This window comes from Balaenoptera physalus, assembly GCF_965194825.1.
Source record: "Balaenoptera physalus genome assembly, chromosome: 3".
Classification (NCBI taxonomy): domain Eukaryota; kingdom Metazoa; phylum Chordata; class Mammalia; order Artiodactyla; family Balaenopteridae; genus Balaenoptera; species Balaenoptera physalus.
The window spans coordinates 51,543,812-51,559,726 of NC_138890.1; positions in this window are offsets into that span (position 1 = coordinate 51,543,812).

Genomic DNA, 15,915 nt, shown 5'->3' on the forward strand with positions numbered 1-15,915 from the left:
GGAGGGGGGAGTGGGAAAGGGTGTACCACCCAGGTGATGGAGTGAGTGTGAAGGGGGCCAGAGAGAGCAGTGCAGATTCAGCTCAGCCAGAGCGCAGAGTTCAAGGAGGGGAAGGGATAAACAGGAGCCAGACCAGGAAGCCGTGGTCAAGAACCCTGGAAGGACCTCCAAGAGCCCTGGATTCAGATCTGTGTTTCTGAAAGTTGACCCTGGTGGTGGCCCTGTGAAGGACGGAAGCCTGGTGGTTCGCTGGCAGTGGGGATGGTGAAAAGTGGGTGTCTTTGGGAGATCTGAGTGATGGCATGCTCTTGGGGTGGGGGGGTTCTCTGTAGGCCAGAGGTTGAGTACTGGAGACAAAGACTGTACTGGGAGTCAGATGAAGCTGGGTTCAGAACCTGCTCTGTTCTTAACACCTATGTGACCTTCAGCAAGTATCAATACCTGTACCTCTCTGTGCCTCCTTCATAAAATGGGACTCTATACCCATCTATTGAGATAATAGTGCATGGAAAGGCATGCACACAGGGTTTCTGTAAGGGACATGAAAGAGCTTGCGAAGACAATGGGAAGAACTCAAAACTCAGTCCATAGGAAAAAATCTCAATGCAATCTCGTCTGCTTCCTGCCTTCTTTAAAGCAATCATAGATCCAATGTTTTTTCCTTATAACCAAGGTTGAGATCCTAGCTCTGGACCTCTCTCTGTGGCTTTTCTGGACAATTGACTTCTTGAAGCCTCAGTTTCCTCATCTGTAAAATGGGGATGACAATACCAACTTGGTAGGGCTGTTGTGGGGATGGACTAAGAAGATGTGTGTAAGGTGCTTAGCACAATGCTTGGTACATAGTAGGTGCTGAATAAACAGTCAGGATTCTCATTAATATTCTCCATTCTTATCATCACTCACACAGGAACCATGAGCACTTCCTTTGTGCCAGATCCTGTGCTGGGCAACAGAGACGAACTGAAAATAATAAAAATGTCTGTAAATGTTTATTAAATGTTTACCTGATCTTATGGCTTTTTATGTCTGTGTACATAGACATTAATTACCTAAATCCCCATATCAATCCTATGCTGTACCTACTATTATTGCCGACTCCATTTTACAGAAGAGGAAGCTGACGCTCAGAGTAAGTGGACAACTTTCCCAAAGTCACACCATGGGTGACGGAAGTTGGATTTGATCCTGCTTAGTCCGGTTCCTGAGTCCACACATGATGCCACCCAGCCTCTCAAGAGTCAGCAGTCCAGTGAGCCGCTCGGGACCGCCTTGATTATGATTGACAGCTACTGCACATAGTGGTCAAGCACTCTGGCGTCTGACTGCCTGGGTTTGAAGGCCAGCTCTGCTGCTTAGAGTCTGTGTGAACGTGAGCACGTTATTTAACTTCTCTGTTCCTCTGGAGAGCGAGTGACAGAAACACCCTCATAGAATTGTGTGAGGTGACAGCCTAAATGAGATAGTGCATCCAAAGAGCTTGGCCCAGTGCCTGGCACACACAAGTGCTCGAGAATGTTGGCTATTATCTTGAAGCAAAAGGGGAATTTACTGGTGCCCATAAACAAACTACAGAAAGGATGGGGTGGCACTGACTTTGGGTCACTGAACTGTGGGATTGAACATTATCAGAGGGTATCTATTGGTCTACCTGTGACTCTGTCTGTCTGTCTCTCTCTCTCTTCACTCATTCTCTGTTGCTGTCTTGTTCTCTCTCCCACCCACCTGTCCTCCCTCCCTCCCTCATTTTCTCTCTTCTCCTCCCATACCGGCTTCATTCTCTTGGGATCATGTTCCCAAGATGTGGGACCATGGGCCTCAAGTAGGATTGCCAGTTAAAATACAGGGCACCTAGTTAAATGTGAATTTCTGATAAACTAGGAATCATTTTTTAGTACAAGCATGTTCCATTTGGGACATACTAAAGGTTATTTGGATTTAGGATTGAATAAGATGGATAAAATCCTTATCCATCTTACTTTCTAATGAGGGAGGCGGACAACAGGCAGATAAACTAGAAAATAGGAGGGAGTGGTACAGTCTCTAATGACAGTAGGACAGGGTGATGAATAGTGAGTGCTGGGGTCAGGGTGGGAAGGGTTGGACGCCGCCCAGATGGAGTGGTCAGCGAAGGCATCACGGAGGAGCTGACCTGTGTGGCAAGAAGCCAGCCAAGGGCAGATCTGGGGGAAGAGTAGCCCAGGGAAGGGAAGCGCCAGTGCAGAGTCCCTGAGTCAGGAAGGAGCTTAGGGTAATTGAGGAACAGAAAGAGAAAAGCAAGTGTTGGCCGTATCACAGTGATCAAGGTGGAAGGTGGTACATGATTCGGTGGGAGGGAAGCAGGGCCCATCACACGGGCCCGGTTAGGTCTGAGTAAGGATTTTGGGTTTTGTTCAGTTTTAAGAGGCGTGACACTCTCTAATTTACTTTTTTTTGAAGGATCACTTTGACTGTTCTATGGAGAGTGGGTGAGGGGGAAGCACAGGGGTGGGAACTGAGAGACCATCCAGAGGCTCCTGCAGAAGCACAGGGGAGAGAAGAGGAGTGGAGGTGCTGGAGAAGGGGAAAGTGGACAACTTTCAGGAAGGTTTTGGAGGTAAAGTTGACAGCCCTTGCTGAAGGACTGAACATGGAGGGCTGCGAGGAAGAGAAGAAGCAGAGTGAATCCCAGCTTTGTTGGCGTTACCCCTAACAGGAGCCTAAGGAAGCATGACAGGCAATGATACAATTCAAATTCCATATTTGGTTTTATTAAAAATAATGTAGGGACTTCCCTGGTGGCGCAGTGGTTAAGAATCTGCCTGCCAATGCAGGGGACACGGGTTCAAGCCCTGGTCCAGGAAGATCCCACATGCCGCGGAGCAACTAAGCCCGTGCGCCACAACTACTGAGCCTGCGCTCTAGAGCCCATGAGGCACAACTACTGAGCCTGTGCACCACAACTACTGAAGCCCGCGCCTAGAGCCTGTGCTCTGCAACAAGAGAAGCCCCGGCAATAAGAGGCCCGTGCACCGCAACGAAGAGTAGCCCCCGCTCGCCGCAACTAGAGAAAAGCCCACGCGCAGCAACAAAGACCCAATGCAGCCAAAAATAAGTAAATACATAAATAAGTAAATAAAATAACATTTAAAAAAATGTATTACGTGCATATTGTAATACATTAAGAAAAACAAAAACTACATTATAGTCACAATACAAACTGCAAAAAGTAAATCTGGACCAGGTGCTTTTGGCTGGTATCTGTCCCCTCCAGGTGGGGATGGGGACACCTGACTCCTAAGGGGAGTGCCATACCTTGGAATCTCTGGCCTGGGATGTGGCCAGCGGGGTGGTGTGAAGGGGAAGAAGATAGATGTTGAGATTTTTCCAGTTGTGTGCGTGTCATTGTATTTTTCTTTTATGTTCTGCCTCAGCTTTTGGTGAGGAGTCGGGGAAGGGTGAGAAAGAATTTGAGAAAAAAGTTTAGAACTGTGGGGGGAAAGAAAGTAGGGGGGAGGTATACTCACAAAGGCATATCAGCAAGGCTGTCTCCCACTGCTCGGCCTGGGGCTGTGAGGAAGCTTCCTGGGAGGATGAAGATGAAGTAATTCAAGATGGCGAGCTCTAATCACCAGGGAGTATCTGAGGACGTGGTCACATTACGTTCCCAGGGGAACAACCTTTGGCCTCTTAAGACATCCACTTGCTTTCAGTTTGGAAAGAGCTCAGGCAGTGAGGGGGTATTTTTTCAGAGCCTGAGGTGGTGAAGGGTCAGGAACACAGACGTTAGAGCAAAGGTTGAAAGTACAAGGAGTGTTAGCCCAGGGAAGACTCGGGCTGGGATCACTGCTGGCAAAGCTTAGGAGGAATACTTTGGAGGAGGTGGGAGCCAGCAAAAATGGCTGTGTCTTCGAGGATCAATCATTTAAGCAGCACTCATATGTCCTAGACTGCCAAAACCTCCATACGTGATCCCATTTCGACATTCCAACAGCCCTCTGAGGTACGACTATTTCCTGGTTTACCCACAAAGAGGAAAGTGAGGTTTTAGAGAGATGAAGTAACTTGTTCAACGAGGTCACACAGCTAGTGAGTGTGGAGTCAGGATTTGAATTTGGACGTTTTGCAATGTGAAGTCTGGGCTCCTGACTACCACAGCCTCTTCATCCCAGACCCTCTCCCACGTCCAACCCATCTTGCTCCCTAGGTTCAATCCTGTCATCAGATGGGAGGGTTTCCAGCAGCTCTGGCCCCCAGGGCTCAAAACGAAGTCCCTTGTGTCCAGCTCTCACTCCTGCCTCCTGCCAGGATCTTTGTATTTTTAGTGGACCTGATCCTTAAGTCCCCAGGGCCTAGTACTTGAACCTCAACCCAAAGGCTGGGATGCTACTGCCTGCTTTCCGACCTAGCCTTGATCTCTGTCCTGCCTGGACACAAGGTGATACCTGTCCTCAAGTGCCCCATTATGGTTCTGGACACCTACTGCTCATCCCCACGTCTCTGGGGAGTGTGCCCTGAGATCACTGTGACCTCCCAACCTCACAACTCCTTCACCTGACTCGACCTTCTTCCTAGCCCTGGCAGCTGGAACTGTGTGGCCAGCCCCAGCTCTGCTCCAGGGAAGAGGCCTGGGGCTCAGTACTAACTAGACACCAGCTTATCCTACAGAATAAGGTCCACAGTGCCTGGTTGCTGCTGCGATGTGTGTTTTCTTGTTTGTTTCTGTTTTTCTTTAGTTCGCAGGTCTTGAGAGCTTCCTGTGTGCCAGCACTGGATTAATCACGTAGAGTGGATTCCCTCACGTAACCCTCAAAAAGCCCAGTGAGGAGTGAACAGAAGCTGTGGCGATTGCTCGTAGTGCACTAGCCTTTCCCCAGACCAAAGGCTCTGCTGATGTGCCTGGAATCACTGAGACCCCACAATCAAAACAAGCAGGCTCTTTCCTGGCCAGAAGCCTCATCTCCACTTCCTGTCTCACTGACCGGGGTCTCACTGTCCCTCCTGAGCCAGGACCATACTTGAGGCACTGTGGCTGTAAGGAGGTGACCCTCTCCTCCTGCCCACAGCCCAGCTCTGCTCTCACACAATGGCCCTTGGGTCTCCCCTGTGTCCTTCTTCTCTGGGCCCTGCAGAACAGCTTCAGCTGGCCCAAACAAGGGCTGCTCGGCAGATTCTCACAGCCACTGACCCTGGAGCGTGACCCACTCAGCTGCTGTCTATAGGTGAAGACACTTCCAAGAGATCTGGGTGGGGAGGGCCGGACTGTTCCCTGACCCAGGGAATGTACAGCAGACCTGGTCCCAATCTTCTCTGAGGGCTCGGCAGCCTGAGGGGCAGAGGTACCTAGGAGCCCCCCAGCTCTACTACCCACTCCCTCCCTGTAACCCTAGCTGCTGAGCTGCACAAGAGTCACTGTCTAGTCAGAGAGAGAACCACTCCATGCCTTGTGAACAGAGGGACTTAGGGAGGAAGTTACACAGGTGAAAGAAGATCCTAGAAGCACCACGGGGATTAACAACAGCAAAAAGACACTCCAGTCTTTAGGTTGGAGGAACGCAGGGAAGAGGCAGTGTTATTAGTGCCCAGTATCTGAAGCTATCTGACAGAAACTGGAAGTATAGCCAGGCCTGTCCAACGGGACCTAAGACCAAGACGGAAGGACCATCCAGTGGAAGCAGGAAACATGGAGAAGACCAGCCAAGGGAGTGGTGCTGCCTGAAGCAGAGAGAGGGAGAAATACCTTGGGTTCTCCCCTCCTTCCTCCTGCCAGTGCCTCCCATTGGACAAACCCACCAGAAAACCAGAGAACAAAGGAGCCTGGGCAATGTAGTTCCCTGAAGTACAGAGCTGAGCTGGGCAGGGAATAAATGTGAGAGCAAGCAAGCAAATAACCAACCTCTGAGATGTGAGCTGCTCAGAAGGGGTGGATGCAAGTCCTATACCCACTCTGGCCCAATCCTCCTGGGGCTCAGGGCTGTCCCAAACCTGCAGCCACTGAGCTCTCTTTCTACTCACAGGCCTCAAGGATGCCCAGACCCCTGATCACAGGCAAATGGGCCCCAAACAGGGAACCCAGAACCATCCTGAGGTATCCTGGAAGCATGGTGGCGGCCTGAGACCTAACTGAACAGCATTAGCTGGTGCTCCTGAGCCCAGCATAAGTCAGAGCCCTCAAGGACAAATCTGATATCACCCTTTCTTTGTTCTTTAATCTGCCAGTGGAGCCTCCAGCAAGGAGCCTTGGTCCCCAAAGCTGCTGGGTCCCCTTGGAACACCCTGAGAAGATGCTCCGAGATGTAAAGGGCCCTGAGCCTCTGACCAGAGTTGCTGCTCCAGCGCATCTGCAAGCCTGATTATTGCCTGAGTACTTGCCTGACTTGTCCGGGTGCAATGGACTGCAGAAAGCCCTCTCGCTGGGGAGAGGCAGGAGAATCTGGGCCACTCCTGCCCAAGATTGGGATTGCCCTGGATGGGGAAATCTGCCCACCTTGACCCAGATGCAGCACCAGGGAACCCAACAAGGGAAAGTCCCAGGAATGCCTTTGGGGTGTGACAGCAGCTTCTGAGGGAAGGGCTGTATCCAACCTCTACCAGGCCCTCAGGAGCCAGAACCAGGGGGCTTCATCTACATAAGGGAGTAGCCAGGCCTTGTCACCATCCCATATATAGAGAGAAAGACAGGCCCTGCAAACCTTCCTCCAAATGTCATGCCATCTTTTCTAAAGTCCCCATAATAATATTTATTGAGTGCTAATGAGCCAGGTGCTGGGCTAAGCGATATTATATCAGTATCTCATTTATTCCTCAAAAGAACCTTGTGAAATAGGTACTATGGAGATCCTCATGGGTGGTCAGAAAATATGGCCCACAATCGAATAAATGTTTGATGACAACAATAGTAACAATAGCAGAAAATGAAACAGTGCTCCCCAGAGATCCAAGGAAGGAAAATTAACGTCTAATGAAGTAGTGAGTGAAGTGGAAACACATGACGGCATTTCACAGGAAACAGATATGAAGCTAATTCTTCAGAGGAGATTCTCTACCAGGGCAGCCAACCCATACTCTGTGGCAGAAGATGCAAAAAGGGGGACCTGTTGTGACCCACACAATCTCCACACAGATTTCACATCAAAAATCAAAACAAAACCCTGGTTTCTGGCTTTTCTTGAAAAATCAGAATGTCTGGCACCACTGGGCCCTCATTCTGATGTGGCAACACTGGTTGAAGCCAAGAAGCTGCAAGCTCCTTAGATGGAATATGTATGCTCTGGTCCACCACACTCCCTGCCCCTCCCTAATGTCTTTCACCTGGCCCTTCCTCTCATTTGCACCACCTGCCCAGCACCCTGGGCGTTTCAGTTTTCTGAGGTGGCGCTTCCCAGCCCAATCTCAGGTGATTCGTAGAGCCCTGCTGCCACCTAGTGGTCAGAGTTCACATATTCCCTCCCTGCACAGCTGTGATGCTCCTATTGTGATCCACCACCATTCACAAGTGTTTCACTTAATCCTCTCACTCACCCTGTCACAACAGGAATTGTACCCATTTTACAGATGAGAAAAACAGAAAACATAAGTTCAAAAATTACTGATAAGAAAACAAAAGAGCAAGGTTAAGTGAGTGGATTGTTAAGGAACCCAGCTCCTCGGGATGTTGCCAGGAGTGGAATCCAGCTCTTTCCTTACCCCCCAGTCCAGGTCTTTGAGTCTCTGTCCTACCACAACAGATCCTAAAATGACTTTTCCACGCTGGAAGGTAGGTCCTGGTGGAGGAAGCCAGCGACTCCTTGAGAAAAGCCAGAACTCTACAGTGAGTATTTTTGGGGCTGAGTAGGGAGGACAATGCAGGCTGGGGGCCCTCATCAAACTTCTCCACATGCAGAAACCATAATAAATGAGTTTGCTACTTGCCTATGGCCAAGCGGGCCTTGAACTCAGGGGTTTTAAGGTCAAATGCTGGGCACTTCTCATACCACTACACTGCCTCCCTGGGCCTGAGAAGGTTTCCCCTTCCCTTTTGCTTCCCCCAACCCTACTTATCCCACAAAGCCAGCACCTGCCCCACTTAACTCCAGGAAGCCTCCCTGACCACCTCAGTGACCCCAAAGCTCCTCCTTGTCTGAGCACCTAGGAGCCTGGTCCATAGCACCCTTCTGGGGCTGATAGCATCCTGCCTTGTGGTGCCAGGTAATTGCCTGATGCTTGTCTGTCTTTTACAGCTGGATGGGAGATTCCTTGGAGGTAGGTTTCAGTGTTCTCATCCCATCTGGGCTGTTTATCTGAGCAACGTGTATTGAACATCTATTACTTGAGGCATGTGACAGATGCTTAGGGAGATTCCAGGATGAACCAGAACTTGCATCCTAAAACACAACTCTGGGCGTGTCACTCCTCTGCTTGAAACCCTTTAGTATCCCCCACCACTGCCCTCAGAATAAACCCCAAAGTTCCTTACCACGCAGACCTTGCTAAGCCATCTCACACTGTACCCACCACCCCTACACACACCCTGTGTTCCAGCTCTATAGCATTTTAGTTCCCTGATGACCTGTGCTTGCTCTTAACTCTGGGCCTTTGCATGTGCCCTCCCTCCCACCTTCATCTAACCTGTTACCCATCAGCTTGGATATCACTTCTTCCAGGAAGCCCTCCTTAGCCACCAAGTCTGAGTCAGGGGCTGGCCTCTCCCCTGGGCTCCGGTGGCACCTGTTATCACCCTATCCTAACAATTAACACTGTGTGTAACTGTTGCCTTGTCTGCCTCCCTCATCAGACTGTGGGCTTTGGGAGGGCAGGGCCCCGGTCTCTCTGACTTCTCGCCGCATCCCCAGCAGCTAAGGCCAAATCCTGGAGGCACCAAAGATGTGCAGTAGACACTCACTAAATAAACACATGAATAAAGGAGGCACCATTTTTATATATAGCAAGTATCTAGTGAACAAATGTCACACTGGGGCATCTGACCATCCAATGGTTAAGAGTCACACAAATTTCAGCGGCATTTCATCTTCAAGTCCTTTATTCCCAGTAGTTGACATCAGTTATTCACCAAGCTAGACTCACCACATTAACCAAGAATTCGCTCATCTTTCCTTTGATATTGTAATCTTGTCCTCATGTCTAAAACTAGGTTGGAGCCCAAGAGATTAAAGAGGTCTCACTCCGTTGCAGGGAGCAAGGGGCACCCTTGTGAATCAGTCTTCAACTCCTGGAAGTCTTGTTCAATTCACAGGCAAATACCTTTGTAAGTCTAATATGTGACAGTCCAGCATTGAAATACATAAGACACAGGGCAATGGTTCTAGGTATTTGGAGGGGGAAAGGCACATTACAGAGAGTCCCCTGGAGAAAATTCAGGCCATTCTCCATCTTCTCAATTATGCATTTTCTCACCCTTCAGTGACTTTTAATCTCATCCCCTGGTCTAGGAGAAACCATTACCCATGTGCTACTGAATACATTTTTATTTTTCCTTCATGAGATAGATTTGGTTCCAAGAATATTTCAGTTTTCTCCCTTATGCCTACAAGAATATCCAGTTTTGTTCAGGTCTCTTTTAATGGCACTTAATAAATATACATTCTGGGACCTGACAGAACAGGCTGTCCTATTTCAAACCTCCTCTCAAGCTGCCTGGGTATTTTTTAATAACTTTTTAAAATTAATTATTTTCGACTGCATTGGGTCTTTGCTGCTGCGCACGGGCTTTCTCTAGTTGTGGCGAGTGGGAGCTACTCTTCATTGTGGTGCGCGGGCTTCTCATTGCAGTGGCTTCTCTTGTTGCAGAGCATGGGCTCTAGGCACATGGGCTTCGGTAGTTGTGGCACACGGGCTTAGTTGTTCCGTGGCATGTGGCATCCTCCCGGACCAGGGCTCGAACCCGTGTCCCCTGCATTGGCAGGTGGATTCTTAACCACTGTGCCATCAGGGAAGTCCCTTTTTTTTTTAATAACTTTAACATTTATTTATTTATTTATTTATTTATTTTGGCTGCAAAGCTGCCTGTTTGAAACATCTGAGCAAGTACAAAGTTTGGATGGGGCACGTCCTAGCTAACAGCTTATGACCATTTCCAACCCAGGGTCTATCTCGTCCACCACTGATGTGTCTAGGGCAGAGGTCCCCAACCCTGGCCACACACTAGAAGTACTTGAGGAGCTCTCTGAATTCCTGAGGCTGGGCCACACCCCACACCAATTACATCAGCATCTCTGAGTGGGATCCTGGCTTCAGTCATAGTTAAAGCTGCGCCAGTGCAAGCAGTGGGCAGCCACGTTGAGAAGCCCTGAGCTAGGTTTCTAGCACACCGTAGGCTCTCATACGTATTGTGGAACCACAGTTGGATTTCCTATTTTATTATCTGTTCCTCTGTGCTTCCTGTTTGTATCAGAAATCTGAGCAGGGATGAGAAAGGAAAATGAGTCATGAGCATCTTGGAGAGTGAATTTGGTGCTGGGAGAGGGATTGAAGGGACTGAGTTTTGCATTATGTATGCAGCCTTCACACTTTCACAAGCCCAGAGGAGGTAAGTTACAGACTGGCAAAGACATGTATAGACTTTTAAAGACTCTCCAAAAACCAGAGCTAACAGTTTTAGGCACTACAGTTACAATACAGAGATGTTCTTGGAATTAAGTCTAAACTGCCACATATTTTTACACACACTCTAAGGTGGGTTGGTTCCAAAAATGTTTTATTTGTAGCTACTTGGCTAACGGTCATGGTTGTAATATATATATATATATATATACATATATATTTTTTTTTTTTTAGATTTTTTTTTAAAACATCTTTGAGTATAATTGCTTTACAATGTTGTGTTAGTTTCTGCTGTATAACAAGGTGAATCAGCTATATGTATACATATATCCCCATATCCTCTCCCTCTTACGCCTCCCTCCCACCCTCCCTATCTCACCCCTCTAGGTGGTCGCAAAGCACGGAGCTGATCTCCCTGTGCTATGCAGCTGCTTCCCACTAGCTATCTATTTTACATTTGGTAGTGTATATATGTCAATGTTACTCTCTCACTTCGTCCCAGCTTACCCTTCCTCCTCCCCATGTCCTCAGGTCCATTCTCTACATCTGTGTCTTTATTCCTGTCCTGCCCCTAGGTTCATCAGAACCTTTTTTTTTTTTTTTAGATTCCATATATATGTGTTAGCATACGATATGTTTTTCTCTTTCTGACTTACTTCACTCTGTATGACAGTCTCTAGATCCATCCACCTCACTACAAATAACTCAATTTCGTTTCTTTTTATGGCTAATATTCCAGTGTATATATGTGCCACATCTTCTTTACCCATTCATCTGTCGATGGACGCTTAAGTTGCTTCCATATCCTGGCTATTGTAAACAGAGCTGCATTGAACATTGTGGTACATCACTCTTTTTGAATTATGGTTTTCTCAGGGTATATGCCCAGTAGTGGGATTGCTGGGTCATATGGTAGTTCTATTTTTAGTTTTTTAAGGAACCTCTATACTGTTCTCCATAGTGGCTGTATCAATTTACATTCCCACCAACAGTGCAAGAGGGTTCCCTTTTCTCCACACCCTCTCCAGCATTTATTGTTTGTAGATTTTTGATGATGGCCATTCTGACCGGTGTGAAGGTGATACCTCATTGTAGTTTTGATTTGCATTTCTCTAATGATTAGTGATGTTGAGCATCTTTTCATGTGTTTGTTGACAATCTGTATATCTTCTTTGGAGAAATGTCTATTTAGGTCTTCTGCCTATTTTTGGATTGGGTTTTTTTTTTTTTATATTGAGCTGCATGAGCTGCTTGTATATTTTGGAGATTAATCCTTTGTCAGTTGCTTCGTTTGCAAATATTTTCTCCCATTCTGAGGGTTGTCTTTTCGTTTTGTTTATGGTTTCCATTGCTGTGCAAAAGCTTTTAAGTTTCATTAGGTCCCATTTGTTTATTTTTGTTTTTATTTACATTACTCTAGGAGGTGGGTCAAAAAGGATCTTGCTGTGATTTATGTCATAGAGTGTTCTGCCTGTGTTTTCCTCTAAGAGTTTGATGGTGTCTGGCCTTACATTTAGGTCTTTAATCCATTGTGAGTTTATTTTTGTGTATGGTGTTAGGAAGTGTTCTAATTTCATTCTTTTACATGTAGCTGTCCAGTTTTCCCAGCACCACTTATTGAAGAGGTTGTCTTTTCTCCATTGTATACTCTTGCCTCCTTTATCAAAGATAAGGTGACCATATGTGCGTGGGTTTATCTCTGGGCTTTCTATCCTGTTCCATTGATCTATATTTCTGTTTTTGTGCCAGTACTATACTGTCTTGATTACTGTATCTTTGTAATATAGTCTGAAGACCGGGAGCCTGATTCCTCCAGCTCTGTTTTTCTTTCTCAAGACTGTTTTGGCTATTCAAGGTCGTTTGTGTTTCCATACAAACTGTGAAATTTTTTGTTCTAGTTCTGTGAAAAATGCCATTGGTAGTTTGATAGGGATTGCACTGAATCTGTAGATTGTTTTGGGTAGTACAGTCATTTTCACAATGTTGATTCTTCCAATCCAAGAACATGGTATATCTCTCCATCTGTTTGTATCATCTTTAATTTCTTTCATCAGTGTCTTATAGTTTTCTACATACAGGTCTTTTGTCTCCTTAGGTAGGTTTATTCCTAGGTATTTTATTCTTTTTGTTGCAATGGTAAATGGGAGTGTTTCCTTAATTTCTCTTTCAGATTTTTCATCATTAGTGTATAGGAATGCAAGAGACTTCTGTGCATTAATTTTGTATCCTCCTACTCTACAAAATTCATTGATTAGCTCTAGTAGTTTTCTGGTAGCATCTTTAGGATTCTCTATGTATAGTATCATGTCATCTGCAAACAGTGACAGTTTTACTTCTTCTTTTCCGATTTGGATTCCTTTTATCTTTTTTTTTCTCTGATTGCTGTGGCTAAAACTTCCAAAACTATGTTGAATAACAGTGGTGACAGTGGGCAACCTTGTCTTGTTGCTGATCTTAGATGAAATGGTTTCAGTTTTTCACCATTGAGAACAATGTTGGCTGTGGGTTTGTCATATGTGGCCTTTATTATCTTGAGGTGGGTTCCCTCTATACCTACTTTCTGGAGAGTTTTTATCATAAATGGGTGTTGAATTTTGCCAAAAGCTTTTTCTGCATCTATTGAGATGATCATATAGTTTTTCTCCTTCAATGTGTTAATAAGGTGTATCACATTGATTGATTTGCGTATATTGAAGAATCCTTGCATTCCTGGGATAAACCCCACTTAATCATGGTGTATGATTCTTTTCATGTACTGTTGGATTCTGTTTGCTAGTACTTTGTTGAGGACTTTTGCATCTATGTTCATCAGAGATATTGGCCTGTAGTTTTCTTTTTTTGTGACATCTTTGTCTGGTTTTGGTATCAGCGTGATGGTGGCCTCGTAGAATGAGTTTGGGAGTGTTCTTCCCTCTGCTATATCTTGGAAGAGTTTGAGAAGGACAGGTGTTAGCTCGTCTCTAAATGTTTGATAGAATTCGCCTGTGAAGCCATCTGGTCCTGGACTTTTGTTTGCTGGAAGATTTTTCATCACAGTTTCAATTTCAGTGCTTGTGATTGGTCTGTTTATATGTTCTCTTTCTTCCTGGTTCAGTCTCGGAAGGTTGTGCTTTCCTAAGAATTTGTCCATTTCTTCCAGGTTGTCCACTTTATGGGCATATAGTTGCCTGTAGTAATCTCTCATGATCCTTTGTATTTCTTCAGTGTCAGTTATGACTTCTCCTTTTTCATTTCTAATTCTGTTGATTTGAGTACGCTCCCTTTTTTTCTTGATGAGTCTGGCTAATGGTTTATCAATTTTGTTTATCTTCTCAAAGAACCACCTTTTAGTTTTATTGATCTTTGCTATTGTTTCTTTTTCATTTATTTCTGATCTGATATTTATGATTTCTTTCCTTCTGCTAACTTTGGGGTTTTTTCATTCTTCTTTCTCTAATTGCTTTAGGTGTAAGGTTAGGTTGTTTGAGATTTTTCTTGTTTCTTGAGGTAGGATTGTATTGCTATAAACTTCCCTTGTAGAACTGCTTTTGCTGCATCCCATAGGTTTTGGGTCATCGTGTTTTCATTGTCATTTTTTCTAGGTATTTTTTGATTTCCTCTTTGATTTCTTCAGTGATCTCTTGGTTATTTAGTAGTGTATTGTTTAGCCTCCATGTGTTTGTATTTTTTACAGTTTTTTTCTTGTAATTGGTATCTAGTCTCATAGTGTTGTGGTTGGAAAAGATACTTGATACGATTTCAATTTTCTTAAATTTACCAAGGCTTGATTTGTGACCGAAGATATGATCTATCCTAGAGAATGTTCCATGAGCACTTGAGAAGAAAGTGTATTCTGTTGTTTTTGGATATAATGTCCTATAAATATCAATTAAGTCCATCTTGTTTAATGTGTCATTTAAAGCTTGTGTTTCCTTATTTATTTTCATTTTGGATGATCTGTCCATTGGTGAAAGTGGAGTGTTAGAAAGTCCCCTACTATGATTGTGTTACTGTCGATTTCCCCTTTTATGGCTGTTAGCATTTGCCTTATGTATTGAGGTGCTCCTAGGTTGGGTGCATAAATATTTACAATTGTTATATCTTCTTCTTGGATTGATCCCTTGATCATTATGTAGTGTCCTCCTTTGTCTCTTGTAATAGTCTTTAAAGTTTATATTGTCTGATATGAGAATTGCTACTCCAGCTTTCCTTTGATTTCCATTTGCATGGAATATCTTTTTCCATCCCCTCACTTTCAGTCTGTATGTGTCCCTAGGTCTGAAGTGGGTCTCTTGTAGACAGCATATGTACAGATCTTGTTTTTGTATCCATTCAGCCAGTCTATGTCTTTTGGCTGGAGCATTTAATCCAGTTACATTTAAGGTAATTATCAATATGTATGTTCCTGTTACCATTTTCTTAATTGTTTTGGGTTTGTTTTTGTAGGTCTTTTCCTTGTCTTGTGTTTCCTGCCTAGAGAAGTTCCTTTAGCATTTGTTGTAAAGCTGGTTTGGTGATGCTGAATTCTCTTAACTCTTGCTTATCTGTAAAGGTTTTAATTTCTCCATTGAATCTGAATGAGATCCTTGCTGGGTAATCTTGGTTGTAGGATTTTCCTTTTCATCACTTTAAATATGTCCCGCCACTCCCTTCTGGCTTGCAGAGTTTCTGCTGAAAAATCAGCTGTTAACATTATGGGGATTCCCTTGTATGTTATTTGTTGCTTTGCTGTTGTTCTTGCTGCTTTTAATATTTTTTCCTTTGTATTTAATTTTTGATAGTTTGATTAATATGTGTCACGGTGTGTTTCTCTTTGGCTTTATCCTGTATGGGACTCTCTGTGCTTCCTGGACTTGATTGACTATTTCCTTTCCCATGTTAGGGAAGTTTTCGACTATAATCTCTTCAAATATTTTCTCAGACCCTTTCTTTTTCTCATCTTCTTCTGGGACCCCTATAATTCGAATGTTCGTGCATTTAATGTTGTCCCAGAGGTCTCTGAGACTGTCCTCAATTCTTTGCATTCTTTTTTCTTTATTCTGCTCCCTGGCAGTTATCTCCAGGTCACTTATCCGTTCTTCTGCCTCAGTTATTCTGCTATTGATTCCTTCTAGAGTATTTTTAATTTCCGTAATTCTGTTGTTCATCACTGTTTATTTGCTCTTTAGTTCTTCTAGATCCTTGTTAAATGTTTCTTGTATTTTCTGCATTCTTCTTCCGAGATTTTGGATCATCTTTATTATCATTACTCTGAATTCCTTTTCAGGTAGGTTGCCTATTTCGTCTCCATTTATTTGGTCTTGTAGGTTTTTACCTTGCTCCTTCATCTGTAACATATATTTTTGTCATTTCATTTTTTTTTTTTTTTTTTTTTTTGATGGGTGGTGCTCTGTTCCTGTCCTACTGGTTGTTTGGCCT